The sequence below is a fragment of the Myxine glutinosa genome, chromosome 8 (genome assembly GCF_964187855.1).
Source record: "Myxine glutinosa chromosome 8, kmMyxGlut1.1, whole genome shotgun sequence".
Taxonomy (NCBI): Eukaryota; Metazoa; Chordata; class Myxini; order Myxiniformes; family Myxinidae; genus Myxine; species Myxine glutinosa.
This window is the reverse complement of record NC_136268.1, coordinates 35,922,909-35,947,240: the sequence shown is the minus strand read 5'-3', so window position 1 is coordinate 35,947,240 and position 24,332 is coordinate 35,922,909. Positions and strand designations below refer to the sequence as shown.

Here is a 24,332-nt window from a genome sequence, read left to right as displayed (position 1 = left end):
TGGGGTTTTCAAAAAGTGCAGGTCTTTCAGTTCGTTCATTGCTATTGTCGAACACCTGCTGAAATCGCTCAGTTGGGAGAGCATCAGACTGAAGATCTGAAGGTTCCTTGTTGAATTCCTGGTTTCAGCAAATGTGCTTTTTTTGGAAGTCAGAAAAGGAGAATGAGAGGATTTCACAACATTCAATGTTTCCTTTGATGGTGTTTTCAGAAAGGGCAAGTCTGTCAGTTCGTTCATTAATGCGGTCAAATATCTGCTGAAATAGCTCAGTTGGGAGAGTGTCAGACTGAAGATCTGAAGGTCTTTGGTTCAATTCCTGGTTTCAGCAAAGGTGCTTTCTTTGGAAGTCAGAAAAAGGAGAATGAGCAGATTTCACAAAATTCAATGTTTCTTTTGATGGTATTTTCTGAAGGGGCAAGTCTATCAGTCCGTTCATTGCTGTGGTCAAATATCTGCTGAAATAGCTCAGTTGGGAAAGCGTCAGACTGAAGATCTGAAGGTCCTTGGTTCAATTCCTGGTTTCAGCAAATGTGCTTTTTTTGGAAGTCAGAAAAGGAGAATGAGAGGAATTCCCAAAATTCAATGTTTCCTTTGATGGTATTTTCTGAAAGGGCAAGTCTTTCAGTTCGTTCATTGCTGGGGTCAAACATCTGCTGAAATAGCTCAGTTGGGCATGTGTCAGTCTGAAGATCTGAAGGTCCTTGGTTCAATTCCAGATTTCAACAAACGTGCTGTTTTGGAAATCAGAAAAGGAGAATGAGAGGAATTCACAAAATTCAATGTTTCCTTTGATGGTGTTTTCTGAAAGGGCAAGTCTATCAGTTAGTTCATTGTTATGGTCAAACATCTGCTGAAATAGCTCAGTTGGGAGAGGGTCAACTGATAGATCTGAAGGTCCCTGGTTCAATTCCTAGTTTCAACAAGCGTGCTTTTTTTGGAAGTCAGTAAAGGAGAATGAGAAGAATTCACAAATTTCAATGTTTCTTTTGATGGTGTTTTCAAAAAGTGCAGGTCTTTCAGTTCGTTCATTGCTATTGTCAAACACCTGCTGAAATAGCTCAGTTGGGAGAGCATCAGACTGAAGATCTGAAGGTCCCTGGTTCAAATTCCTGGTTTCATCAAATGTTCGTTTTTTGGAAGTCCGAAAAGGAGAATGAGAGGAATTCACAAATTTCAATGTTTCTTTTGAAGGTGTTTTCTGAAAGGGCAAGACTTTCAGTTTGTTCATTGCTGTGGTCACACACCTCCTGAAATAGCTCAGTTGGGAGAGCGTCAGACTGAAGATCTGAACGTCACTGGTTCAATTCCTGGTTTCAGCAAACGTGCTTTTTTGGAAGTCAGTAAAGGAGAATGAGAGGAATTCACAAAATTCGATGTTTCTTTTGATGGTGTTTTCTGTAAGGGCAAGTCTTTCAGTTCGTTCATTGGTTTGATAAAATATCTGTTAAAATAGCTCATTTGGTAGAACATGAGATTGAAGATCTGAAGGGCTTTGGTTCAATTCCTGGTTTCATGCAAATGTGCTTTTTTTGGAAGTCAGAAAAGGAGAATGAGAGGTTTTCACAACATTCAATGTTTCCTTTGATGGTGTTTTCAGAAAGGGCAAGTCTGTCAGTTCGTTCATTGATGTGGTCAAATATCTGCTGAAATTGCTCAGTTGGGAGAGCATCAGACTGAAGATCTGAAGGTCCTTGGTTCAATTCCTGGTTTCAGCAAATGTGCTTTTTTTGGAAGTCAGAAAAGGAGAATGAGGGGAATTCACAAAATTCAATGTTTCTTTTGATGGTATTTCAAGTCTTTCAGTTCATTCATTGCTATGGTCAAGCATTGGCTGAAATAGCTCAGTTGGGAGAGCATCAGACTGAAGATCTGAAGGTCCCTAGTTCAATTCCTGGTTTCAGCAAATGTTCTTTTTTTGGAAGTCCGAAAAGGGGAATGAGAGGACTTCACAAATTTCAATGTTTCTTTTGAAGGTGTTTTCTGAAAGGGCAAGACTTTCAGTTTGTTCATTGCTGTGGCCACACACCTCCTGAAATAGCTCAGTTGGGAGAGCATCAGACTGAAGATCTGAAGGTCACTGGTTCAATTCCTGGTTTCAGCAAACGTGCTTTTTTTGGAAGTCCGAAAAGGAGAATGAGAGGAATTCACAAATTTCAATGTTTCTTTTGATGGTATTTTCTGAAAGGGCAAGTCTATCAGTTTGTTCATTGCTGTGGTCAAATATCTGCTGAAATAGCTCAGTTGGGAGAGCGTCAGACTGAAGACTTGAAGGTCCTTGGTTCAATTCCTGGTTTCAACAAATGTGCTTTTTTTTGGAAGTCAGAAAAGGAGAATGAGTGGAATTCACAAAATTCAATGTTTCTTTTGATGGTATTTCCTGAAAGGGCAAGTCTTTCAGTTCGTTCATTGCTATGGTCAAACATTGGCTGAAATAGCTCAGTTGGGAGAGCATCAGACTGAAGATCTGAAGGTCCCTGGTTCAATTCCTGGTTTCAGCAAATGTTCTTTTTTTGGAAGTCCGAAAAGGGGAATGAGAGGAATTCACAAATTTCAATGTTTCTTTTGAAGGTGTTTTCTGAAAGGGCAAGACTTTCAGTTTGTTCATTGCTGTGGCCACACACCTCCTGAAATAGCTCAGTTGGGAGAGCGTCAGACTGAAGATGTGAAGGTCACTGGTTCAATTCCTGGTTTCAGCAAACGTGCTTTTTTTGGAAATCAGTGAAGGAGAATGAGAGGAATTCACAAAATTCGATGTTTCTTTTGATGGTGTTTTCTGTAAGGGCAAGTCTTTCAGTTCGTTCATTGGTTTGATAAAGCATCTGCTGAAATAGCTCAGTTGGGAGAGTGTCAGACTGAAGATCTGAAGGTCCTTGGTTCAATTCCTGGTTTCAGCAAACGTTCTTTTTTTGGAAGTCAGAAAAGGAGAATGAGAGGAATTCACAAATTTCAATGTTTCTTTTGATGGGGTTTTCAAAAAGTGCAGGTCTTTCAGTTCGTTCATTGCTATTGTCGAACACCTGCTGAAATCGCTCAGTTGGGAGAGCATCAGACTGAAGATCTGAAGGTTCCTTGTTGAATTCCTGGTTTCAGCAAATGTGCTTTTTTTGGAAGTCAGAAAGGAGAATGAGTAGTATTCACAAATTTCAATGTTTCTTTTGAAGGTGTTTTCTGAAAGGGCAAGGCTTTCAGTTTGTGCATTGCTGTGGTCACACACCTCCTGAAATAGCTCAGTTGGGAGAGCGTCAGACTGAAGATCTGAAGGTCACTGGTTCAATTCCTGGTTTCAGCAAACGTGCTTTTTTTGGAAGTCCGAAAAGGAGAATGAGAGGAATTCACAAATTTCAATGTTTCTTTTGATGGTATTTTCTGAAAGGGCAAGTCTATCAGTTTGTTCATTGCTGTGGTCAAATATCTGCTGAAATAGCTCAGTTGGGAGAGCGTCAGACTGAAGATCTGAAGGTCCCTGGTTCAATTCCTGGTTTCAGCAAACGTTCTTTTTTTGGAAGTCAGAAAAGGAGAATGAGAGGAATTCACAAATTTCAATGTTTCTTTTGATGGTGTTTTCAAAAAGTGCAGGTCTTTCAGTTCGTTCATTGCTATTGTCGAACACCTGCTGAAATCGCTCAGTTGGGAGAGCATCAGACTGAAGATCTGAAGATCCTTGGTTCAATTCCTGGTTTCAGCAAATGTGCTTTTTTTGGAAGTCAGCAAAAGGAGAATGAGTAGAATTCACAAATTTCAATGTTTCTTTTGAAGGTGTTTTCTGAAAGGGCAAGGCTTTCAGTTTGTTCATTGCTGTGGTCACACACTTCCTGAAATAGCTCAGTTGGGAGAGCGTCAGACTGAAGATCTGAAGGTCACTGGTTCAATTCCTGGTTTCAGCAAACGTGCTTTTTTTGGAAGTCCGAAAAGGAGAATGAGAGGAATTCACAAATTTCAATGTTTCTTTTGAAGGTGTTTTCTGAAAGTGCAAGTCCATCAGTTCGTTCATTGGTGTGGTCAAATATCTGCTGAAATAGCTCTGTTGGGAGAGCGTCAGACTAAAGATCTTTAAAGCCCTTGGTTCAATTCCTGGTTTCAGCAAACGTTCTTTTTCTTGAAGTCAGTAAAGGAGAATGAGAGGAATTCACAAAATTCGATGTTTCTTTTGATGGTGTTTTCTGTAAGGGCAAGTCTTTCAGTTCGTTCATTGCTTTGATAAAATATCTGCTAAAATAGCTCATTTGGTAAAGCATCAGACTGAAGATCTGAAGGTCTTTGGTTCAATTCCTGGTTTCAGGAAATGTGCTTTTTTTGGAAGTCAGAAAAGGAGAATGAGAGGATTTCACAACATTCAATGTTTCCTTTGATGGTGTTTTCAGAAAGGGCAAGTCTGTCAGTTCGTTCATTAATGCGGTCAAATATCTGCTGAAATAGCTCAGTTGGGAGAGCGTCAGACTGAAGATCTGAAGGTCTTTGGTTCAATTCCTGATTTCAGCAAATCTGCTTTTTTTGGAAGTCAGAAAAGGAGAATGAGAGGAATTCACAAATTTCAATGTTTCTTTTGATGCTGTTTTCTGAAAGGGCAAGTCTTTCAGTTGGTTCATTGCTGGTGTGAAGCATCTGCTGAAATAGCTCAGTTGGGAGTGTGTCAGTCTGAAGATCTGAAGGTCCTTGGTTCAATTCCTACTTCCAGCAAACGTGCTTTTTTTTGGAAGTCAGAAAAGGAGAATGAGAGGATTTCACAAAATTCAATGTTTCTTTTGATGGTATTTTCTGAAAGGGCAAGTCTATCAGTTTGTTCATTGCTGTGGTCAAATATCTGCTGAAATAGCTCAGTTGGGAGAGCGTCAGACTGAAGATCTGAAGGTCCTTGGTTCAATTCCTGGTTTCAACAAATGTGCTTTTTTTGGAAGTCAGAAAGGAGAATGAGTGGAATTCACAAAATTCAATGTTTCTTTTGATGGTATTTCCTGAAAGGGCAAGTCTTTCAGTTCATTCATTGCTATGGTCAAACATTGGCTGAAATAGCTCAGTTGGGAGAGCATCAGACTGAAGATCTGAAGGTCACTCGTTCAATTCCTGGTTTCAGCAAACGTGCTTTTTTTGGAAGTCAGTGAAGGAGAATGAGAGGAATTCACAAATTTCAATGTTTCTTTTGAAGGTGTTTTCTGAAAGGGCAAGACTTTCAGTTTGTTCATTGCTGTGGTCACACACCTCCTGAAATATCTCAGTTGGGAGAGCGTCAGACTGAAGATCTGAAGGTCACTGGTTCAATTCCTGGTTTCAGCAAACGTGCTTTTTTTGGAAGTCAGTGAAGGAGAATGAGAGGAATTCACAAAATTCGATGTTTCTTTTGATGGTGTTTTCTGTAAGGGCAAGTCTTTCAGTTCGTTCATTGATTTGATAAAGCATCTGCTGAAATAGCTCAGTTGGGAGAGTGTCAGACTAATAGATCTGAAGGTCCTTGGTTCAATTCCTGGTTTCAGCAAACGTTCTTTTTTTGGAAGTCAGAAAGGAGAATGAGAGGAATTCACAAATTTCAGTTTCTTTTGATGGGGTTTTCAAAAAGTGCAGGTCTTTCAGTTCGTTCATTGCTATTGTCGAACACCTGCTGAAATCGCTCAGTTGGGAGAGCATCAGACTGAAGATCTGAAGGTTCCTTGTTGAATTCCTGGTTTCAGCAAATGTGCTTTTTTTGGAAGTCAGAAAAGGAGAATGAGAGGATTTCACAACATTCAATGTTTCCTTTGATGGTGTTTTCAGAAAGGGCAAGTCTGTCAGTTCGTTCATTAATGCGGTCAAATATCTGCTGAAATAGCTCAGTTGGGAGAGTGTCAGACTGAAGATCTGAAGGTCTTTGGTTCAATTCCTGGTTTCAGCAAAGGTGCTTTCTTTGGAAGTCAGAAAAAGGAGAATGAGCAGATTTCACAAAATTCAATGTTTCTTTTGATGGTATTTTCTGAAGGGGCAAGTCTATCAGTCCGTTCATTGCTGTGGTCAAATATCTGCTGAAATAGCTCAGTTGGGAAAGCGTCAGACTGAAGATCTGAAGGTCCTTGGTTCAATTCCTGGTTTCAGCAAATGTGCTTTTTTTGGAAGTCAGAAAAGGAGAATGAGAGGAATTCCCAAAATTCAATGTTTCCTTTGATGGTATTTTCTGAAAGGGCAAGTCTTTCAGTTCGTTCATTGCTGGGGTCAAACATCTGCTGAAATAGCTCAGTTGGGCATGTGTCAGTCTGAAGATCTGAAGGTCCTTGGTTCAATTCCAGATTTCAGCAAACGTGCTGTTTTGGAAATCAGAAAAGGAGAATGAGAGGAATTCACAAAATTCAATGTTTCCTTTGATGGTGTTTTCTGAAAGGGCAAGTCTATCAGTTAGTTCATTGTTATGGTCAAACATCTGCTGAAATAGCTCAGTTGGGAGAGGGTCAACTGATAGATCTGAAGGTCCCTGGTTCAATTCCTAGTTTCAACAAGCGTGCTTTTTTTGGAAGTCAGTAAAGGAGAATGAGAAGAATTCACAAATTTCAATGTTTCTTTTGATGGTGTTTTCAAAAAGTGCAGGTCTTTCAGTTCGTTCATTGCTATTGTCAAACACCTGCTGAAATAGCTCAGTTGGGAGAGCATCAGACTGAAGATCTGAAGGTCCCTGGTTCAAATTCCTGGTTTCATCAAATGTTCGTTTTTTGGAAGTCAGAAAAGGAGAATGAGAGGAATTCACAAATTTCAATGTTTCTTTTGATGGGGTTTTCAAAAAGTGCAGGTCTTTCAGTTCGTTCATTGCTATTGTCGAACACCTGCTGAAATCGCTCAGTTGGGAGAGCATCAGACTGAAGATCTGAAGGTTCCTTGTTGAATTCCTGGTTTCAGCAAATGTGCTTTTTTTGGAAGTCAGAAAAGGAGAATGAGAGGATTTCACAACATTCAATGTTTCCTTTGATGGTGTTTTCAGAAAGGGCAAGTCTGTCAGTTCGTTCATTAATGCAGTCAAATATCTGCTGAAATAGCTCAGTTGGGAGAGTGTCAGACTGAAGATCTGAAGGTCTTTGGTTCAATTCCTGGTTTCAGCAAATCTGCTTTTTTTGGAAGTCAGAAAAGGAGAATGAGAGGAATTCACAACATTCAATGTTTCCTTTGATGGTGTTTTCAGAAAGGGCAAGTCTGTCAGTTCGTTCATTAATGCGGTCAAATATCTGCTGAAATAGCTCAGTTGGGAGAGCGTCAGACTGAAGATCTGAAGGTCTTTGGTTCAATTCCTGATTTCAGCAAATCTGCTTTTTTTGGAAGTCAGAAAAGGAGAATGAGAGGAATTCACAAATTTCAATGTTTCTTTTGATGCTGTTTTCTGAAAGGGCAAGTCTTTCAGTTGGTTCATTGCTGGTGTGAAGCATCTGCTGAAATAGCTCAGTTGGGAGTGTGTCAGTCTGAAGATCTGAAGGTCCTTGGTTCAATTCCTACTTCCAGCAAACGTGCTTTTTTTTGGAAGTCAGAAAAGGAGAATGAGAGGATTTCACAAAATTCAATGTTTCTTTTGATGGTATTTTCTGAAAGGGCAAGTCTATCAGTTTGTTCATTGCTGTGGTCAAATATCTGCTGAAATAGCTCAGTTGGGAGAGCGTCAGACTGAAGATCTGAAGGTCCTTGGTTCAATTCCTGGTTTCAACAAATGTGCTTTTTTTGGAAGTCAGAAAGGAGAATGAGTGGAATTCACAAAATTCAATGTTTCTTTTGATGGTATTTCCTGAAAGGGCAAGTCTTTCAGTTCATTCATTGCTATGGTCAAACATTGGCTGAAATAGCTCAGTTGGGAGAGCATCAGACTGAAGATCTGAAGGTCACTCGTTCAATTCCTGGTTTCAGCAAACGTGCTTTTTTTGGAAGTCAGTGAAGGAGAATGAGAGGAATTCACAAATTTCAATGTTTCTTTTGAAGGTGTTTTCTGAAAGGGCAAGACTTTCAGTTTGTTCATTGCTGTGGTCACACACCTCCTGAAATATCTCAGTTGGGAGAGCGTCAGACTGAAGATCTGAAGGTCACTGGTTCAATTCCTGGTTTCAGCAAACGTGCTTTTTTTGGAAGTCAGTGAAGGAGAATGAGAGGAATTCACAAAATTCGATGTTTCTTTTGATGGTGTTTTCTGTAAGGGCAAGTCTTTCAGTTCGTTCATTGATTTGATAAAGCATCTGCTGAAATAGCTCAGTTGGGAGAGTGTCAGACTAATAGATCTGAAGGTCCTTGGTTCAATTCCTGGTTTCAGCAAACGTTCTTTTTTTGGAAGTCAGAAAGGAGAATGAGAGGAATTCACAAATTTCAGTTTCTTTTGATGGGGTTTTCAAAAAGTGCAGGTCTTTCAGTTCGTTCATTGCTATTGTCGAACACCTGCTGAAATCGCTCAGTTGGGAGAGCATCAGACTGAAGATCTGAAGGTTCCTTGTTGAATTCCTGGTTTCAGCAAATGTGCTTTTTTTGGAAGTCAGAAAAGGAGAATGAGAGGATTTCACAACATTCAATGTTTCCTTTGATGGTGTTTTCAGAAAGGGCAAGTCTGTCAGTTCGTTCATTAATGTGGTCAAATATCTGCTGAAATAGCTCAGTTGGGAGAGTGTCAGACTGAAGATCTGAAGGTCTTTGGTTCAATTCCTGGTTTCAGCAAAGGTGCTTTCTTTGGAAGTCAGAAAAAGGAGAATGAGCAGATTTCACAAAATTCAATGTTTCTTTTGATGGTATTTTCTGAAGGGGCAAGTCTATCAGTCCGTTCATTGCTGTGGTCAAATATCTGCTGAAATAGCTCAGTTGGGAAAGCGTCAGACTGAAGATCTGAAGGTCCTTGGTTCAATTCCTGGTTTCAGCAAATGTGCTTTTTTTGGAAGTCAGAAAAGGAGAATGAGAGGAATTCCCAAAATTCAATGTTTCCTTTGATGGTATTTTCTGAAAGGGCAAGTCTTTCAGTTCGTTCATTGCTGGGGTCAAACATCTGCTGAAATAGCTCAGTTGGGCATGTGTCAGTCTGAAGATCTGAAGGTCCTTGGTTCAATTCCAGATTTCAGCAAACGTGCTGTTTTGGAAATCAGAAAAGGAGAATGAGAGGAATTCACAAAATTCAATGTTTCCTTTGATGGTGTTTTCTGAAAGGGCAAGTCTATCAGTTAGTTCATTGTTATGGTCAAACATCTGCTGAAATAGCTCAGTTGGGAGAGGGTCAACTGATAGATCTGAAGGTCCCTGGTTCAATTCCTAGTTTCAACAAGCGTGCTTTTTTTGGAAGTCAGTAAAGGAGAATGAGAAGAATTCACAAATTTCAATGTTTCTTTTGATGGTGTTTTCAAAAAGTGCAGGTCTTTCAGTTCGTTCATTGCTATTGTCAAACACCTGCTGAAATAGCTCAGTTGGGAGAGCATCAGACTGAAGATCTGAAGGTCCCTGGTTCAAATTCCTGGTTTCATCAAATGTTCGTTTTTTGGAAGTCAGAAAAGGAGAATGAGAGGAATTCACAAATTTCAATGTTTCTTTTGATGGGGTTTTCAAAAAGTGCAGGTCTTTCAGTTCGTTCATTGCTATTGTCGAACACCTGCTGAAATCGCTCAGTTGGGAGAGCATCAGACTGAAGATCTGAAGGTTCCTTGTTGAATTCCTGGTTTCAGCAAATGTGCTTTTTTTGGAAGTCAGAAAAGGAGAATGAGAGGATTTCACAACATTCAATGTTTCCTTTGATGGTGTTTTCAGAAAGGGCAAGTCTGTCAGTTCGTTCATTAATGCAGTCAAATATCTGCTGAAATAGCTCAGTTGGGAGAGTGTCAGACTGAAGATCTGAAGGTCTTTGGTTCAATTCCTGGTTTCAGCAAATCTGCTTTTTTTGGAAGTCAGAAAAGGAGAATGAGAGGAATTCACAACATTCAATGTTTCCTTTGATGGTGTTTTCAGAAAGGGCAAGTCTGTCAGTTCGTTCATTAATGCGGTCAAATATCTGCTGAAATAGCTCAGTTGGGAGAGCGTCAGACTGAAGATCTGAAGGTCTTTGGTTCAATTCCTGATTTCAGCAAATCTGCTTTTTTTGGAAGTCAGAAAAGGAGAATGAGAGGAATTCACAAATTTCAATGTTTCTTTTGATGCTGTTTTCTGAAAGGGCAAGTCTTTCAGTTGGTTCATTGCTGGTGTGAAGCATCTGCTGAAATAGCTCAGTTGGGAGTGTGTCAGTCTGAAGATCTGAAGGTCCTTGGTTCAATTCCTACTTCCAGCAAACGTGCTTTTTTTTGGAAGTCAGAAAAGGAGAATGAGAGGATTTCACAAAATTCAATGTTTCTTTTGATGGTATTTTCTGAAAGGGCAAGTCTATCAGTTTGTTCATTGCTGTGGTCAAATATCTGCTGAAATAGCTCAGTTGGGAGAGCGTCAGACTGAAGATCTGAAGGTCCTTGGTTCAATTCCTGGTTTCAACAAATGTGCTTTTTTTGGAAGTCAGAAAGGAGAATGAGTGGAATTCACAAAATTCAATGTTTCTTTTGATGGTATTTCCTGAAAGGGCAAGTCTTTCAGTTCATTCATTGCTATGGTCAAACATTGGCTGAAATAGCTCAGTTGGGAGAGCATCAGACTGAAGATCTGAAGGTCACTCGTTCAATTCCTGGTTTCAGCAAACGTGCTTTTTTTGGAAGTCAGTGAAGGAGAATGAGAGGAATTCACAAATTTCAATGTTTCTTTTGAAGGTGTTTTCTGAAAGGGCAAGACTTTCAGTTTGTTCATTGCTGTGGTCACACACCTCCTGAAATATCTCAGTTGGGAGAGCGTCAGACTGAAGATCTGAAGGTCACTGGTTCAATTCCTGGTTTCAGCAAACGTGCTTTTTTTGGAAGTCAGTGAAGGAGAATGAGAGGAATTCACAAAATTCGATGTTTCTTTTGATGGTGTTTTCTGTAAGGGCAAGTCTTTCAGTTCGTTCATTGATTTGATAAAGCATCTGCTGAAATAGCTCAGTTGGGAGAGTGTCAGACTAATAGATCTGAAGGTCCTTGGTTCAATTCCTGGTTTCAGCAAACGTTCTTTTTTTGGAAGTCAGAAAGGAGAATGAGAGGAATTCACAAATTTCAGTTTCTTTTGATGGGGTTTTCAAAAAGTGCAGGTCTTTCAGTTCGTTCATTGCTATTGTCGAACACCTGCTGAAATCGCTCAGTTGGGAGAGCATCAGACTGAAGATCTGAAGGTTCCTTGTTGAATTCCTGGTTTCAGCAAATGTGCTTTTTTTGGAAGTCAGAAAAGGAGAATGAGAGGATTTCACAACATTCAATGTTTCCTTTGATGGTGTTTTCAGAAAGGGCAAGTCTGTCAGTTCGTTCATTAATGTGGTCAAATATCTGCTGAAATAGCTCAGTTGGGAGAGTGTCAGACTGAAGATCTGAAGGTCTTTGGTTCAATTCCTGGTTTCAGCAAAGGTGCTTTCTTTGGAAGTCAGAAAAAGGAGAATGAGCAGATTTCACAAAATTCAATGTTTCTTTTGATGGTATTTTCTGAAGGGGCAAGTCTATCAGTCCGTTCATTGCTGTGGTCAAATATCTGCTGAAATAGCTCAGTTGGGAAAGCGTCAGACTGAAGATCTGAAGGTCCTTGGTTCAATTCCTGGTTTCAGCAAATGTGCTTTTTTTGGAAGTCAGAAAAGGAGAATGAGAGGAATTCCCAAAATTCAATGTTTCCTTTGATGGTATTTTCTGAAAGGGCAAGTCTTTCAGTTCGTTCATTGCTGGGGTCAAACATCTGCTGAAATAGCTCAGTTGGGCATGTGTCAGTCTGAAGATCTGAAGGTCCTTGGTTCAATTCCAGATTTCAGCAAACGTGCTGTTTTGGAAATCAGAAAAGGAGAATGAGAGGAATTCACAAAATTCAATGTTTCCTTTGATGGTGTTTTCTGAAAGGGCAAGTCTATCAGTTAGTTCATTGTTATGGTCAAACATCTGCTGAAATAGCTCAGTTGGGAGAGGGTCAACTGATAGATCTGAAGGTCCCTGGTTCAATTCCTAGTTTCAACAAGCGTGCTTTTTTTGGAAGTCAGTAAAGGAGAATGAGAAGAATTCACAAATTTCAATGTTTCTTTTGATGGTGTTTTCAAAAAGTGCAGGTCTTTCAGTTCGTTCATTGCTATTGTCAAACACCTGCTGAAATAGCTCAGTTGGGAGAGCATCAGACTGAAGATCTGAAGGTCCCTGGTTCAAATTCCTGGTTTCATCAAATGTTCGTTTTTTGGAAGTCCGAAAAGGAGAATGAGAGGAATTCACAAATTTCAATGTTTCTTTTGAAGGTGTTTTCTGAAAGGGCAAGACTTTCAGTTTGTTCATTGCTGTGGTCACACACCTCCTGAAATAGCTCAGTTGGGAGAGCGTCAGACTGAAGATCTGAACGTCACTGGTTCAATTCCTGGTTTCAGCAAACGTGCTTTTTTGGAAGTCAGTAAAGGAGAATGAGAGGAATTCACAAAATTCGATGTTTCTTTTGATGGTGTTTTCTGTAAGGGCAAGTCTTTCAGTTCGTTCATTGGTTTGATAAAATATCTGTTAAAATAGCTCATTTGGTAGAACATGAGATTGAAGATCTGAAGGGCTTTGGTTCAATTCCTGGTTTCATGCAAATGTGCTTTTTTTGGAAGTCAGAAAAGGAGAATGAGAGGTTTTCACAACATTCAATGTTTCCTTTGATGGTGTTTTCAGAAAGGGCAAGTCTGTCAGTTCGTTCATTGATGTGGTCAAATATCTGCTGAAATTGCTCAGTTGGGAGAGCATCAGACTGAAGATCTGAAGGTCCTTGGTTCAATTCCTGGTTTCAGCAAATGTGCTTTTTTTGGAAGTCAGAAAAGGAGAATGAGGGGAATTCACAAAATTCAATGTTTCTTTTGATGGTATTTCAAGTCTTTCAGTTCATTCATTGCTATGGTCAAGCATTGGCTGAAATAGCTCAGTTGGGAGAGCATCAGACTGAAGATCTAGAAGGTCCCTAGTTCAATTCCTGGTTTCAGCAAATGTTCTTTTTTTGGAAGTCCGAAAAGGGGAATGAGAGGACTTCACAAATTTCAATGTTTCTTTTGAAGGTGTTTTCTGAAAGGGCAAGACTTTCAGTTTGTTCATTGCTGTGGCCACACACCTCCTGAAATAGCTCAGTTGGGAGAGCGTCAGACTGAAGATCTGAAGGTCACTCGTTCAATTCCTGGTTTCAGCAAACGTGCTTTTTTTGGAAGTCAGTGAAGGAGAATGAGAGGAATTCACAAAATTCAATGTTTCTTTTGATGGTATTTTCTGAAAGGGCAAGTCTATCAGTTTGTTCATTGCTATGGTCAAATATCTGCTGAAATAGCTCAGTTGGGAGAGCGTCAGACTGAAGATCTGAAGGTCCTTGGTTCAATTCCTGGTTTCAACAAATGTGCTTTTTTTGGAAGTCAGAAAAGGAGAATGAGTGGAATTCACAAAATTCAATGTTTCTTTTGATGGTATTTCCTGAAAGGGCAAGTCTTTCAGTTCGTTCATTGCTATGGTCAAACATTGGCTGAAATAGCTCAGTTGGGAGAGCATCAGACTGAAGATCTGAAGGTCACTCGTTCAATTCCTGGTTTCAGCAAACATGCTTTTTTGGAAGTCAGTGAAGGAGAATGAGAGGAATTCACAAATTTCAATGTTTCTTTTGAAGGTGTTTTCTGAAAGGGCAAGACTTTCAGTTTGTTCATTGCTGTGGTCACACACCTCCTGAAATAGCTCAGTTGGGAGAGTGTCAGACTGAAGATGTGAAGGTCACTGGTTCAATTCCTGGTTTCAGCAAACGTGCTTTTTTTGGAAGTCAGTGAAGGAGAATGAGAGGAATTCACAAAATTCGATGTTTCTTTTGATGGTGTTTTCTGTAAGGGCAAGTCTTTCAGTTCGTTCATTGATTTGATAAAGCATCTGCTGAAATAGCTCAGTTGGGAGAGTGTCAGACTGAAGATCTGAAGGTCCTTGGTTCAATTCCTGGTTTCAGCAAACGTTCTTTTTTTGGAAGTCAGAAAAGGAGAATGAGAGGATTTCACAACATTCAATGTTTCCTTTGATGGTGTTTTCAGAAAGGGCAAGTCTGTCAGTTCGTTCATTAATGCAATCAAATATCTGCTGAAATAGCTCAGTTGGGAGACTGTCAGACTGAAGATCTGAAGGTCTTTGGTTCAATTCCTGGTTTCAGCAAATCTGCTTTTTTTGGAAGTCAGCAAAGGAGAATGAGAGGAATTCACAAATTTCAATGTTTCTTTTGATGCTGTTTTCTGAAAGGGCAAGTCTTTCAGTTGGTTCATTGCTGGTGTCAAGCATCTGCTGATATAGCTCAGTTGGGAGTGTGTCAGTCTGAAGATCTGAAGGTCCTTGGTTCAATTCCTAGTTCCAGCAAACGTGCTTGTTTTTTGGAAGTCAGAAAAGGAGAATGAGAGGATTTCATAAAATTCAATGTTTCTTTTGATGGTATTTTCTGAAAGGGCAAGTCTATCAGTTTGTTCATTGCTGTGGTCAAACATCTGCTGAAATAGCTCAGTTGGGAGAGCGTCAGACTGAAGATCTGAAGGTCCTTGGTTCAATTCCTGGTTTCAACAAATGTGCTTTTTTTGGAAGTCAGAAAAGGAGAATGAGTGGAATTCACAAAATTCAATGTTTCTTTTGATGGTATTTCCTGAAAGGGCAAGTCTTTCAGTTCGTTCATTGCTATGGTCAAACATTGGCTGAAATAGCTCAGTTGGGAGAGCATCAGACTGAAGATCTGAAGGTCACTCGTTCAATTCCTGGTTTCAGCAAACGTGCTTTTTTTGGAAGTCCGAAAAGGAGAATGAGAGGAATTCACAAATTTCAATGTTTGTTTTGAAGGTGTTTTCTGAAAGGGCAAGACTTTCAGTTTGTTCATTGCTGTGGTCACACACCTCCTGAAATAGCTCAGTTGGGAGAGCGTCAGACTGAAGATCTGAAGGTCACTGGTTCAATAACCTGGTTTCAGCAAACGTGCTTTTTTGGAAGTCAATAAAGGAGAATGAGAGGAATTCACAAAATTCAATATTTCTTTTGATGGTGTTTTCTGAAAGTGCAAGTCCATCAGTTCGTTCATTGGTGTGGTCAAATATCTGCTGAAATAGCTCTGTTGGGAGAGTGTCAGACTGAAGATCTTAAAGCCCTTGGTTCAATTCCTGGTTTCAGCAAACGTTCTTTTTCTTGAAGTCAGTAAAGGAGAATGAGAGGAATTCACAAAATTCGATGTTTCTTTTGATGGTGTTTTCTGTAAGGGCAAGTCTTTCAGTTCGTTCATTGCTTTGATAAAACATCTGCTAAAATAGCTCAGTTGGGAGAGTGTCAGACTGAAGATCTGAAGGTCTTTGGTTCAATTCCTGGTTTCAGCAAAGGTGCTTTCTTTGGAAGTCAGAAAAAGGAGAATGAGCAGATTTCACAAAATTCAATGTTTCTTTTGATGGTATTTTCTGAAGGGGCAAGTCTATCAGTCCGTTCATTGCTGTGGTCAAATATCTGCTGAAATAGCTCAGTTGGGAGAGCGTCAGACTGAAGATCTGAAGGTCCTTGGTTCAATTCCTGGTTTCAGCAAATGTGCTTTTTTTGGAAGTCAGAAAAGGAGAATGAGAGGAATTCCCAAAATTCAATGTTTCCTTTGATGGTATTTTCTGAAAGGGCAAGTCTTTCAGTTCGTTCATTGCTGGGGTCAAACATCTGCTGAAATAGCTCAGTTGGGCATGTGTCAGTCTGAAGATCTGAAGGTCCTTGGTTCAATTCCAGATTTCAGCAAACGTGCTGTTTTGGAAATCAGAAAAGGAGAATGAGAGGAATTCACAAAATTCAATGTTTCCTTTGATGGTGTTTTCTGAAAGGGCAAGTCTATCAGTTAGTTCATTGTTGTGGTCAAACATCTGCTGAAATAGCTCAGTTGGGAGAGGGTCAACTGATAGATCTGAAGGTCCCTGGTTCAATTCCTAGTTTCAACAAGCGTGCTTTTTTTGGAAGTCAGTAAAGGAGAATGAGAAGAATTCACAAATTTCAATGTTTCTTTTGATGGTGTTTTCAAAAAGTGCAGGTCTTTCAGTTCGTTCATTGCTATTGTCAAACACCTGCTGAAATAGCTCAGTTGGGAGAGCATCAGACTGAAGATCTGAAGGTCCCTGGTTCAAATTCCTGGTTTCATCAAATGTTCGTTTTTTGGAAGTCCGAAAAGGAGAATGAGAGGAATTCACAAATTTCAATGTTTCTTTTGAAGGTGTTTTCTGAAAGGGCAAGACTTTCAGTTTGTTCATTGCTGTGGTCACACACCTCCTGAAATAGCTCAGTTGGGAGAGCGTCAGACTGAAGATCTGAACGTCACTGGTTCAATTCCTGGTTTCAGCAAACGTGCTTTTTTGGAAGTCAGTAAAGGAGAATGAGAGGAATTCACAAAATTCGATGTTTCTTTTGATGGTGTTTTCTGTAAGGGCAAGTCTTTCAGTTCGTTCATTGGTTTGATAAAATATCTGTTAAAATAGCTCATTTGGTAGAACATGAGATTGAAGATCTGAAGGGCTTTGGTTCAATTCCTGGTTTCATGCAAATGTGCTTTTTTTGGAAGTCAGAAAAGGAGAATGAGAGGTTTTCACAACATTCAATGTTTCCTTTGATGGTGTTTTCAGAAAGGGCAAGTCTGTCAGTTCGTTCATTGATGTGGTCAAATATCTGCTGAAATTGCTCAGTTGGGAGAGCATCAGACTGAAGATCTGAAGGTCCTTGGTTCAATTCCTGGTTTCAGCAAATGTGCTTTTTTTGGAAGTCAGAAAAGGAGAATGAGGGGAATTCACAAAATTCAATGTTTCTTTTGATGGTATTTCAAGTCTTTCAGTTCATTCATTGCTATGGTCAAACATTGGCTGAAATAGCTCAGTTGGGAGAGCATCAGACTGAAGATCTGAAGGTCCCTAGTTCAATTCCTGGTTTCAGCAAATGTTCTTTTTTTGGAAGTCCGAAAAGGGGAATGAGAGGACTTCACAAATTTCAATGTTTCTTTTGAAGGTGTTTTCTGAAAGGGCAAGACTTTCAGTTTGTTCATTGCTGTGGCCACACACCTCCTGAAATAGCTCAGTTGGGAGAGCGTCAGACTGAAGATCTGAAGGTCACTGGTTCAATTCCTGGTTTCAGCAAACGTGCTTTTTTTGGAAGTCAGTGAAGGAGAATGAGAGGAATTCACAAAATTCAATGTTTCTTTTGATGGTATTTTCTGAAAGGGCAAGTCTATCAGTTTGTTCATTGCTGTGGTCAAATATCTGCTGAAATAGCTCAGTTGGGAGAGCGTCAGACTGAAGATCTGAAGGTCCTTGGTTCAATTCCTGGTTTTAACAAATGTGCTTTTTTTGGAAGTCAGAAAAGGAGAATGAGTGGAATTCACAAAATTCAATGTTTCTTTTGATGGTATTTCCTGAAAGGGCAAGTCTTTCAGTTCGTTCATTGCTATGGTCAAACATTGGCTGAAATAGCTCAGTTGGGAGAGCATCAGACTGAAGATCTGAAGGTCACTCGTTCAATTCCTGGTTTCAGCAAACATGCTTTTTTGGAAGTCAGTGAAGGAGAATGAGAGGAATTCACAAATTTCAATGTTTCTTTTGAAGGTGTTTTCTGAAAGGGCAAGACTTTCAGTTTGTTCATTGCTGTGGTCACACACCTCCTGAAATAGCTCAGTTGGGAGAGCGTCAGACTGAAGATGTGAAGGTCACTGGTTCAATTCCTGGTTTCAGCAAACGTGCTTTTTTTGGAAGTCAGTGAAGGAGAATGAGAGGAATTCACAAAATTCGATGTTTCTTTTGATGGTGTTTTCTGTAAGGGCAAGTCTTTCAGTTCGTTCATTGATTTGATAAAGCATCTGCTGAAATAGCTCAGTTGGGAGAGTGTCAGACTGAAGATCTGAAGGTCCTTGGTTCAATTCCTGGTTTCAGCAAACGTTCTTTTTTTGGAAGTCAGAAAAGGAGAATGAGAGGAATTCACAAATTTCAATGTTTCTTTTGATGGGGTTTTCAAAAAGTGCAGGTCTTTCAGTTCGTTCATTGCTATTGTCGAACACCTGCTGAAATCGCTCAGTTTGGAGAGCATCAGACTGAAGATCTGAAGGTTCCTTGTTGAATTCCTGGTTTCAGCAAATGTGCTTTTTTTGGAAGTCAGAAAAGGAGAATGAGAGGATTTCACAACATTCAATGTTTCCTTTGATGGTGTTTTCAGAAAGGGCAAGTCTGTCAGTTCGTTCATTAATGCAGTCAAATATCTGCTGAAATAGCTCAGTTGGGAGACTGTCAGACTGAAGATCTGAAGGTCTTTGGTTCAATTCCTGGTTTCAGCAAATCTGCTTTTTTTGGAAGTCAGCAAAGGAGAATGAGAGGAATTCACAAATTTCAATGTTTCTTTTGATGCTGTTTTCTGAAAGGGCAAGTCTTTCAGTTGGTTCATTGCTGGTGACAAGCATCTGCTGATATAGCTCAGTTGGGAGTGTGTCAGTCTGAAGATCTGAAGGTCCTTGGTTCAATTCCTAGTTCCAGCAAACGTGCTTATTTTTTGGAAGTCAGAAAAGGAGAATGAGAGGATTTCATAAAATTCAATGTTTCTTTTGATGGTATTTTCTGAAAGGGCAAGTCTATCAGTTTGTTCATTGCTGTGGTCAAATATCTGCTGAAATAGCTCAGTTGGGAGAGCGTCAGACTGAAGATCTGAAGGTCCTTGGTTCAATTCCTGGTTTCAACAAATGTGCTTTTTTTGGAAGTCAGAAAAGGAGAATGAGTGGAATTCACAAAATTCAATGTTTCTTTTGATGGTATTTCCTGAAAGGGCAAGTCTTTCAGTTCGTTCATTGCTATGGTCAAACATTGGCTGAAATAGCTCAGTTGGGAGAGCATCAGACTGAAGATCTGAAGGTCACTCGTTCAATTCCTGGTTTCAGCAAACGTGCTTTTTTTGGAAGTCAGTGAAGGAGAATGAGAGGAATTCACAAATTTCAATGTTTCTTTTGAAGGTGTTTTCTGAAAGGGCAAGACTTTCAGTTTGTTCATTGCTGTGGTCACACACCTCCTGAAATAGCTCAGTTGGGAGAGCGTCAGGCTGAAGATCTGAAGGTCACTGGTTCAATTCCTGGTTTCAGCAAACGTGCTTTTTTTGGAAGTCAGTGAAGGAGAATGAGAGGAATTCACAAAATTCGATGTTTCTTTTGATGGTGTTTTCTGTAAGGGCAAGTCTTTCAGTTCGTTCATTGATTTGATAAAGCATCTGCTGAAATAGCTCAGTTGGGAGAGTGTCAGACTGAAGATCTGAAGGTCCTTGGTTCAATTCCTGATTTCAGCAGATGTTCTTTTTTTGGAAGTCAGAAAAGGAGAATGAGAGGAATTCACAAATTTCAATGTTTCTTTTGATGGGGTTTTCAAAAAGTGCAGGTCTTTCAGTTCGTTCATTGCTATTGTCGAACACCTGCTGAAATCGCTCAGTTGGGAGAGCATCAGACTGAAGATCTGAAGGTTCCTTGTTGAATTCCTGGTTTCAGCAAATGTGCTTTTTTTGGAAGTCAGAAAAGGAGAATGAGTAGAATTCACAAATTTCAATGTTTCTTTTGAAGGTGTTTTCTGAAAGGGCAAAGCTTTCAGTTTGTGCATTGCTGTGATCACACACCTCCTGAAATAGCTCAGTTGGGAGAGCGTCAGACTGAAGATCTGAAGGTCACTGGTTCAATTCCTGGTTTCAGCAAACGTGCTTTTTTTGGAAGTCAGTGAAGGAGAATGAGAGGAATTCACAAATTTCAATATTTCTTTTGATGGTGTTTTCTGAAAGTGCAAGTCCATCAGTTCGTTCATTGGTGTGGTTAAATATCTGCTGAAATAGCTCTGTTGGGAGAGCGTCAGACTGAAGATCTTAAAGCCCTTGGTTCAATTCCTGGTTTCAGCAAACGTTCTTTTTGTTGAAGTCAGTCAAGGAGAATGAGAGGAATTCACAAAATTCGATGTTTCTTTTGATGGTGTTTTCTGTAAGGGCAAGTCTTTCAGTTCGTTCATTGCTTTGATAAAACATCTCCTAAAATAGCTCAGTTGGGAGAGTGTCAGACTGAAGATCTGAAGGTCTTTGGTTCAATTCCTGGTTTCAGCAAAGGTGCTTTCTTTGGAAGTCAGAAAAAGGAGAATGAGCAGATTTCACAAAATTCAGTGTTTCTTTTGATGGTATTTTCTGAAGGGGCAAGTCTATCAGTTCGTTCATTGCTGTGGTCAAATATCTGCTGAAATAGCTCAGTTGGGAGAGCGTCAGACTGAAGATCTGAAGGTCCTTGGTTCAATTCCTGGTGTCAGCAAATGTGCTTTTTTTGGAAGTCAGAAAAGGAGAATGAGAGGAATTCCCAAAATTCAATGTTTCCTTTGATGGTATTTTCTGAAAGGGCAAGTCTTTCAGTTCGTTCATTGCTGGGGTCAAACATCTGCTGAAATAGCTCAGTTGGGCATGTGTCAGTCTGAAGGTCCTTGGTTCAATTCCAGATTTCAGCAAACGTGCTGTTTTGGAAATCAGAAAAGGAGAATGAGAGGAATTCACAAAATTCAATGTTTCCTTTGATGGTGTTTTCTGAAAGGGCAGGTCTATCAGTTAGTTCATTGTTGTGGTCAAACATCTGCTGAAATAGCTCAGTTGGGAGAGGGTCAACTGAAGATCTGAACGTCCCTGGTTCAATTCCTAGTTTCAACAAGCGTGCTTTTTTTGGAAGTCAGTAAAGGAGAATGAGAAGAATTCACAAATTTCAATGTTTCTTTTGATGGTGTTTTCAAAAAGTGCAGGTCTTTCAGTTCGTTCATTGCTATTGTCAAACACCTGCTGAAATAGCTCAGTTGGGAGAGCGTCAGACTGAAGATCTGAACATCACTGGTTCAATTCCTGGTTTCAGCAAACGTGCTTTTTTGGAAGTCAGTAAAGGAGAATGAGAGGAATTCACAAAATTCGATGTTTCTTTTGATGGTGTTTTCTGTAAGGGCAAGTCTTTCAGTTCGTTCATTGCTTTGATAAAATATCTGTTAAAATAGCTCATTTGGTAGAACATCAGATTGAAGATCTGAAGGTCTTTGGTTCAATTCCTGGTTTCAGCAAATGTGCTTATTTTGGAAGTCAGAAAAGGAGAATGAGAGGTTTTCACAACATTCAATGTTTCCTTTGATGGTGTTTTCAGAAAGGGCAAGTCTGTCAGTTCGTTCATTGATGTGGTCAAACATCTGCTGAAATTGCTCAGTTGGGAGAGCATCAGACTGAAGATCTGAAGGTCCTTGGTTCAATTCCTGGTTTCAGCAAATGTGCTTTTTTTGGAAGTCAGAAAAGGAGAATGAGGGGAATTCACAAAATTCAATGTTTCTTTTGATGGTATTTCAAGTCTTTCAGTTCATTCATTGCTATGGTCAAACATTGGCTGAAATAGCTCAGTTGGGAGAGCATCAGACTGAAGATCTGAAGGTCCCTAGTTCAATTCCTGGTTTCAGCAAATGTTCTTTTTTTGGAAGTCCGAAAAGGGGAATGAGAGGACTTCACAAATTTCAATGTTTCTTTTGAAGGTGTTTTCTGAAAGGGCAAGACTTTCAGTTTGTTCATTGCTGTGGCCACACACCTCCTGAAATAGCTCAGTTGGGAGAGCGTCAGACTGAAGATCTGAAGGTCACTCGTTCAATTCCTGGTTTCAGCAAACGTGCTTTTTTTGGAAGTCAGTGAAGGAGAATGAGAGGAATTCACAAATTTCAATGTTTCTTTTGAAGGTGTTTTCTGAAAGGGCAAGACTTTCAGTTTGTTCATTGCTGTGGTCACACACCTCCTGAAATAGCTCAGTTGGGAGAGCGTCAGGCTGAAGATCTGAAGGTCACTGGTTCAATTCCTGGTTTCAGCAAACGTGCTTTTTTTGGAAGTCAGTGAAGGAGAATGAGAGGAATTCACAAAATTCGATGTTTCTTTTGATGGTGTTTTCTGTAAGGGCAAGTCTTTCAGTTCGTTCATTGATTTGATAAAGCATCTGCTGAAATAGCTCAGTTGGGAGAGTGTCAGACTGAAGATCTGAAGGTCCTTGGTTCAATTCCTGATTTCAGCAGATGTTCTTTTTTTGGAAGTCAGAAAAGGAGAATGAGAGGAATTCACAAATTTCAATGTTTCTTTTGATGGGGTTTTCAAAAAGTGCAGGTCTTTCAGTTCGTTCATTGCTATTGTCGAACACCTGCTGAAATCGCTCAGTTGGGAGAGCATCAGACTGAAGATCTGAAGGTTCCTTGTTGAATTCCTGGTTTCAGCAAATGTGCTTTTTTTGGAAGTCAGAAAAGGAGAATGAGTAGAATTCACAAATTTCAATGTTTCTTTTGAAGGTGTTTTCTGAAAGGGCAAGGCTTTCAGTTTGTGCATTGCTGTGATCACACACCTCCTGAAATAGCTCAGTTGGGAGAGCGTCAGACTGAAGATCTGAAGGTCACTGGTTCAATTCCTGGTTTCAGCAAACGTGCTTTTTTTGGAAGTCAGTGAAGGAGAATGAGAGGAATTCACAAATTTCAATGTTTCTTTTGAAGGTGTTTTCTGAAAGGGCAAGTCTTTCAGTTTGTTCATTGCTGTGGTCACACACCTCCTGAAATAGCTCAGTTGGGAGAGTGTCAGACTGAAGATCTGAAGGTCACTGGTTCAATAACCTGGTTTCAGCAAACGTGCTTTTTTGGAAGTCAATAAAGGAGAATGAGAGGATTTCACAAAATTCAATATTTCTTTTGATGGTGTTTTCTGAAAGTGCAAGTCCATCAGTTCGTTCATTGGTGTGGTTAAATATCTGCTGAAATAGCTCTGTTGGGAGAGCGTCAGACTGAAGATCTTAAAGCCCTTGGTTCAATTCCTGGTTTCAGCAAACGTTCTTTTTCTTGAAGTCAGTAAAGGAGAATGAGAGGAATTCACAAAATTCGATGTTTCTTTTGATGGTGTTTTCTGTAAGGGCAAGTCTTTCAGTTCGTTCATTGCTTTGATAAAACATCTCCTAAAATAGCTCAGTTGGGAGAGTGTCAGACTGAAGATCTGAAGGTCTTTGGTTCAATTCCTGGTTTCAGCAAAGGTGCTTTCTTTGGAAGTCAGAAAAAGGAGAATGAGCAGATTTCACAAAATTCAGTGTTTCTTTTGATGGTATTTTCTGAAGGGGCAAGTCTATCAGTTCGTTCATTGCTGTGGTCAAATATCTGCTGAAATAGCTCAGTTGGGAGAGCGTCAGACTGAAGATCTGAAGGTCCTTGGTTCAATTCCTGGTGTCAGCAAATGTGCTTTTTTTGGAAGTCAGAAAAGGAGAATGAGAGGAATTCCCAAAATTCAATGTTTCCTTTGATGGTATTTTCTGAAAGGGCAAGTCTTTCAGTTCGTTCATTGCTGGGGTCAAACATCTGCTGAAATAGCTCAGTTGGGCATGTGTCAGTCTGAAGGTCCTTGGTTCAATTCCAGATTTCAGCAAACGTGCTGTTTTGGAAATCAGAAAAGGAGAATGAGAGGAATTCACAAAATTCAATGTTTCCTTTGATGGTGTTTTCTGAAAGGGCAGGTCTATCAGTTAGTTCATTGTTGTGGTCAAACATCTGCTGAAATAGCTCAGTTGGGAGAGGGTCAACTGAAGATCTGAACGTCCCTGGTTCAATTCCTAGTTTCAACAAGCGTGCTTTTTTTGGAAGTCAGTAAAGGAGAATGAGAAGAATTCACAAATTTCAATGTTTCTTTTGATGGTGTTTTCAAAAAGTGCAGGTCTTTCAGTTCGTTCATTGCTATTGTCAAACACCTGCTGAAATAGCTCAGTTGGGAGAGCGTCAGACTGAAGATCTGAACATCACTGGTTCAATTCCTGGTTTCAGCAAACGTGCTTTTTTGGAAGTCAGTAAAGGAGAATGAGAGGAATTCACAAAATTCGATGTTTCTTTTGATGGTGTTTTCTGTAAGGGCAAGTCTTTCAGTTCGTTCATTGCTTTGATAAAATATCTGTTAAAATAGCTCATTTGGTAGAACATCAGATTGAAGATCTGAAGGTCTTTGGTTCAATTCCTGGTTTCAGCAAATGTGCTTATTTTGGAAGTCAGAAAAGGAGAATGAGAGGTTTTCACAACATTCAATGTTTCCTTTGATGGTGTTTTCAGAAAGGGCAAGTCTGTCAGTTCGTTCATTGATGTGGTCAAACATCTGCTGAAATTGCTCAGTTGGGAGAGCATCAGACTGAAGATCTGAAGGTCCTTGGTTCAATTCCTGGTTTCAGCAAATGTGCTTTTTTGGAAGTCAGAAAAGGAGAATGAGGGGAATTCACAAAATTCAATGTTTCTTTTGATGGTATTTCAAGTCTTTCAGTTCATTCATTGCTAT

The 24,332-nt window shown here is 39.8% G+C and overlaps 33 non-coding genes across 33 annotated transcripts; all 33 read left to right on the top strand.

The window, feature by feature from the left end:
* Positions 1-454: 454 nt before the first annotated feature.
* On the top strand, positions 455-527 carry TRNAF-GAA (transfer RNA phenylalanine (anticodon GAA)). The gene has a single exon. It is a non-coding gene; the product is annotated as a tRNA-Phe (tRNA).
* Positions 528-1,642: 1,115 nt separating this feature from the next.
* On the top strand, positions 1,643-1,715 carry TRNAF-GAA (transfer RNA phenylalanine (anticodon GAA)). The gene has a single exon. It is a non-coding gene; the product is annotated as a tRNA-Phe (tRNA).
* Positions 1,716-1,830: 115 nt separating this feature from the next.
* TRNAF-GAA (transfer RNA phenylalanine (anticodon GAA)) lies at positions 1,831-1,903 on the top strand. Its single transcript has one exon. It is a non-coding gene; the product is annotated as a tRNA-Phe (tRNA).
* A 522-nt stretch (positions 1,904-2,425) lies between these two features.
* Positions 2,426-2,498, top strand: TRNAF-GAA (transfer RNA phenylalanine (anticodon GAA)). Its single transcript has one exon. It is a non-coding gene; the product is annotated as a tRNA-Phe (tRNA).
* A 323-nt stretch (positions 2,499-2,821) lies between these two features.
* On the top strand, positions 2,822-2,894 carry TRNAF-GAA (transfer RNA phenylalanine (anticodon GAA)). Its single transcript has one exon. It is a non-coding gene; the product is annotated as a tRNA-Phe (tRNA).
* Positions 2,895-3,414: 520 nt separating this feature from the next.
* On the top strand, positions 3,415-3,487 carry TRNAF-GAA (transfer RNA phenylalanine (anticodon GAA)). The gene has a single exon. It is a non-coding gene; the product is annotated as a tRNA-Phe (tRNA).
* A 919-nt stretch (positions 3,488-4,406) lies between these two features.
* Positions 4,407-4,479, top strand: TRNAF-GAA (transfer RNA phenylalanine (anticodon GAA)). Its single transcript has one exon. It is a non-coding gene; the product is annotated as a tRNA-Phe (tRNA).
* A 324-nt stretch (positions 4,480-4,803) lies between these two features.
* TRNAF-GAA (transfer RNA phenylalanine (anticodon GAA)) lies at positions 4,804-4,876 on the top strand. The gene has a single exon. It is a non-coding gene; the product is annotated as a tRNA-Phe (tRNA).
* Positions 4,877-5,396: 520 nt separating this feature from the next.
* TRNAI-AAU (transfer RNA isoleucine (anticodon AAU)) lies at positions 5,397-5,470 on the top strand. Its single transcript has one exon. It is a non-coding gene; the product is annotated as a tRNA-Ile (tRNA).
* Positions 5,471-5,989: 519 nt separating this feature from the next.
* TRNAF-GAA (transfer RNA phenylalanine (anticodon GAA)) lies at positions 5,990-6,062 on the top strand. The gene has a single exon. It is a non-coding gene; the product is annotated as a tRNA-Phe (tRNA).
* Positions 6,063-7,177: 1,115 nt separating this feature from the next.
* TRNAF-GAA (transfer RNA phenylalanine (anticodon GAA)) lies at positions 7,178-7,250 on the top strand. The gene has a single exon. It is a non-coding gene; the product is annotated as a tRNA-Phe (tRNA).
* A 324-nt stretch (positions 7,251-7,574) lies between these two features.
* Positions 7,575-7,647, top strand: TRNAF-GAA (transfer RNA phenylalanine (anticodon GAA)). Its single transcript has one exon. It is a non-coding gene; the product is annotated as a tRNA-Phe (tRNA).
* A 520-nt stretch (positions 7,648-8,167) lies between these two features.
* On the top strand, positions 8,168-8,241 carry TRNAI-AAU (transfer RNA isoleucine (anticodon AAU)). The gene has a single exon. It is a non-coding gene; the product is annotated as a tRNA-Ile (tRNA).
* Positions 8,242-8,760: 519 nt separating this feature from the next.
* On the top strand, positions 8,761-8,833 carry TRNAF-GAA (transfer RNA phenylalanine (anticodon GAA)). Its single transcript has one exon. It is a non-coding gene; the product is annotated as a tRNA-Phe (tRNA).
* Positions 8,834-9,948: 1,115 nt separating this feature from the next.
* On the top strand, positions 9,949-10,021 carry TRNAF-GAA (transfer RNA phenylalanine (anticodon GAA)). Its single transcript has one exon. It is a non-coding gene; the product is annotated as a tRNA-Phe (tRNA).
* A 324-nt stretch (positions 10,022-10,345) lies between these two features.
* On the top strand, positions 10,346-10,418 carry TRNAF-GAA (transfer RNA phenylalanine (anticodon GAA)). Its single transcript has one exon. It is a non-coding gene; the product is annotated as a tRNA-Phe (tRNA).
* A 520-nt stretch (positions 10,419-10,938) lies between these two features.
* On the top strand, positions 10,939-11,012 carry TRNAI-AAU (transfer RNA isoleucine (anticodon AAU)). The gene has a single exon. It is a non-coding gene; the product is annotated as a tRNA-Ile (tRNA).
* A 519-nt stretch (positions 11,013-11,531) lies between these two features.
* Positions 11,532-11,604, top strand: TRNAF-GAA (transfer RNA phenylalanine (anticodon GAA)). Its single transcript has one exon. It is a non-coding gene; the product is annotated as a tRNA-Phe (tRNA).
* Positions 11,605-12,719: 1,115 nt separating this feature from the next.
* TRNAF-GAA (transfer RNA phenylalanine (anticodon GAA)) lies at positions 12,720-12,792 on the top strand. The gene has a single exon. It is a non-coding gene; the product is annotated as a tRNA-Phe (tRNA).
* Positions 12,793-13,304: 512 nt separating this feature from the next.
* On the top strand, positions 13,305-13,377 carry TRNAF-GAA (transfer RNA phenylalanine (anticodon GAA)). Its single transcript has one exon. It is a non-coding gene; the product is annotated as a tRNA-Phe (tRNA).
* Positions 13,378-13,897: 520 nt separating this feature from the next.
* On the top strand, positions 13,898-13,970 carry TRNAF-GAA (transfer RNA phenylalanine (anticodon GAA)). The gene has a single exon. It is a non-coding gene; the product is annotated as a tRNA-Phe (tRNA).
* A 523-nt stretch (positions 13,971-14,493) lies between these two features.
* Positions 14,494-14,566, top strand: TRNAF-GAA (transfer RNA phenylalanine (anticodon GAA)). The gene has a single exon. It is a non-coding gene; the product is annotated as a tRNA-Phe (tRNA).
* A 918-nt stretch (positions 14,567-15,484) lies between these two features.
* On the top strand, positions 15,485-15,557 carry TRNAF-GAA (transfer RNA phenylalanine (anticodon GAA)). Its single transcript has one exon. It is a non-coding gene; the product is annotated as a tRNA-Phe (tRNA).
* A 1,115-nt stretch (positions 15,558-16,672) lies between these two features.
* Positions 16,673-16,745, top strand: TRNAF-GAA (transfer RNA phenylalanine (anticodon GAA)). Its single transcript has one exon. It is a non-coding gene; the product is annotated as a tRNA-Phe (tRNA).
* A 115-nt stretch (positions 16,746-16,860) lies between these two features.
* Positions 16,861-16,933, top strand: TRNAF-GAA (transfer RNA phenylalanine (anticodon GAA)). Its single transcript has one exon. It is a non-coding gene; the product is annotated as a tRNA-Phe (tRNA).
* Positions 16,934-17,256: 323 nt separating this feature from the next.
* TRNAF-GAA (transfer RNA phenylalanine (anticodon GAA)) lies at positions 17,257-17,329 on the top strand. Its single transcript has one exon. It is a non-coding gene; the product is annotated as a tRNA-Phe (tRNA).
* A 520-nt stretch (positions 17,330-17,849) lies between these two features.
* On the top strand, positions 17,850-17,922 carry TRNAF-GAA (transfer RNA phenylalanine (anticodon GAA)). The gene has a single exon. It is a non-coding gene; the product is annotated as a tRNA-Phe (tRNA).
* Positions 17,923-18,643: 721 nt separating this feature from the next.
* Positions 18,644-18,716, top strand: TRNAF-GAA (transfer RNA phenylalanine (anticodon GAA)). The gene has a single exon. It is a non-coding gene; the product is annotated as a tRNA-Phe (tRNA).
* A 1,512-nt stretch (positions 18,717-20,228) lies between these two features.
* Positions 20,229-20,301, top strand: TRNAF-GAA (transfer RNA phenylalanine (anticodon GAA)). The gene has a single exon. It is a non-coding gene; the product is annotated as a tRNA-Phe (tRNA).
* Positions 20,302-21,207: 906 nt separating this feature from the next.
* Positions 21,208-21,280, top strand: TRNAF-GAA (transfer RNA phenylalanine (anticodon GAA)). Its single transcript has one exon. It is a non-coding gene; the product is annotated as a tRNA-Phe (tRNA).
* Positions 21,281-21,395: 115 nt separating this feature from the next.
* Positions 21,396-21,468, top strand: TRNAF-GAA (transfer RNA phenylalanine (anticodon GAA)). Its single transcript has one exon. It is a non-coding gene; the product is annotated as a tRNA-Phe (tRNA).
* Positions 21,469-23,178: 1,710 nt separating this feature from the next.
* Positions 23,179-23,251, top strand: TRNAF-GAA (transfer RNA phenylalanine (anticodon GAA)). Its single transcript has one exon. It is a non-coding gene; the product is annotated as a tRNA-Phe (tRNA).
* Positions 23,252-24,157: 906 nt separating this feature from the next.
* TRNAF-GAA (transfer RNA phenylalanine (anticodon GAA)) lies at positions 24,158-24,230 on the top strand. The gene has a single exon. It is a non-coding gene; the product is annotated as a tRNA-Phe (tRNA).
* The last annotated feature ends 102 nt before the right edge of the window (positions 24,231-24,332 follow it).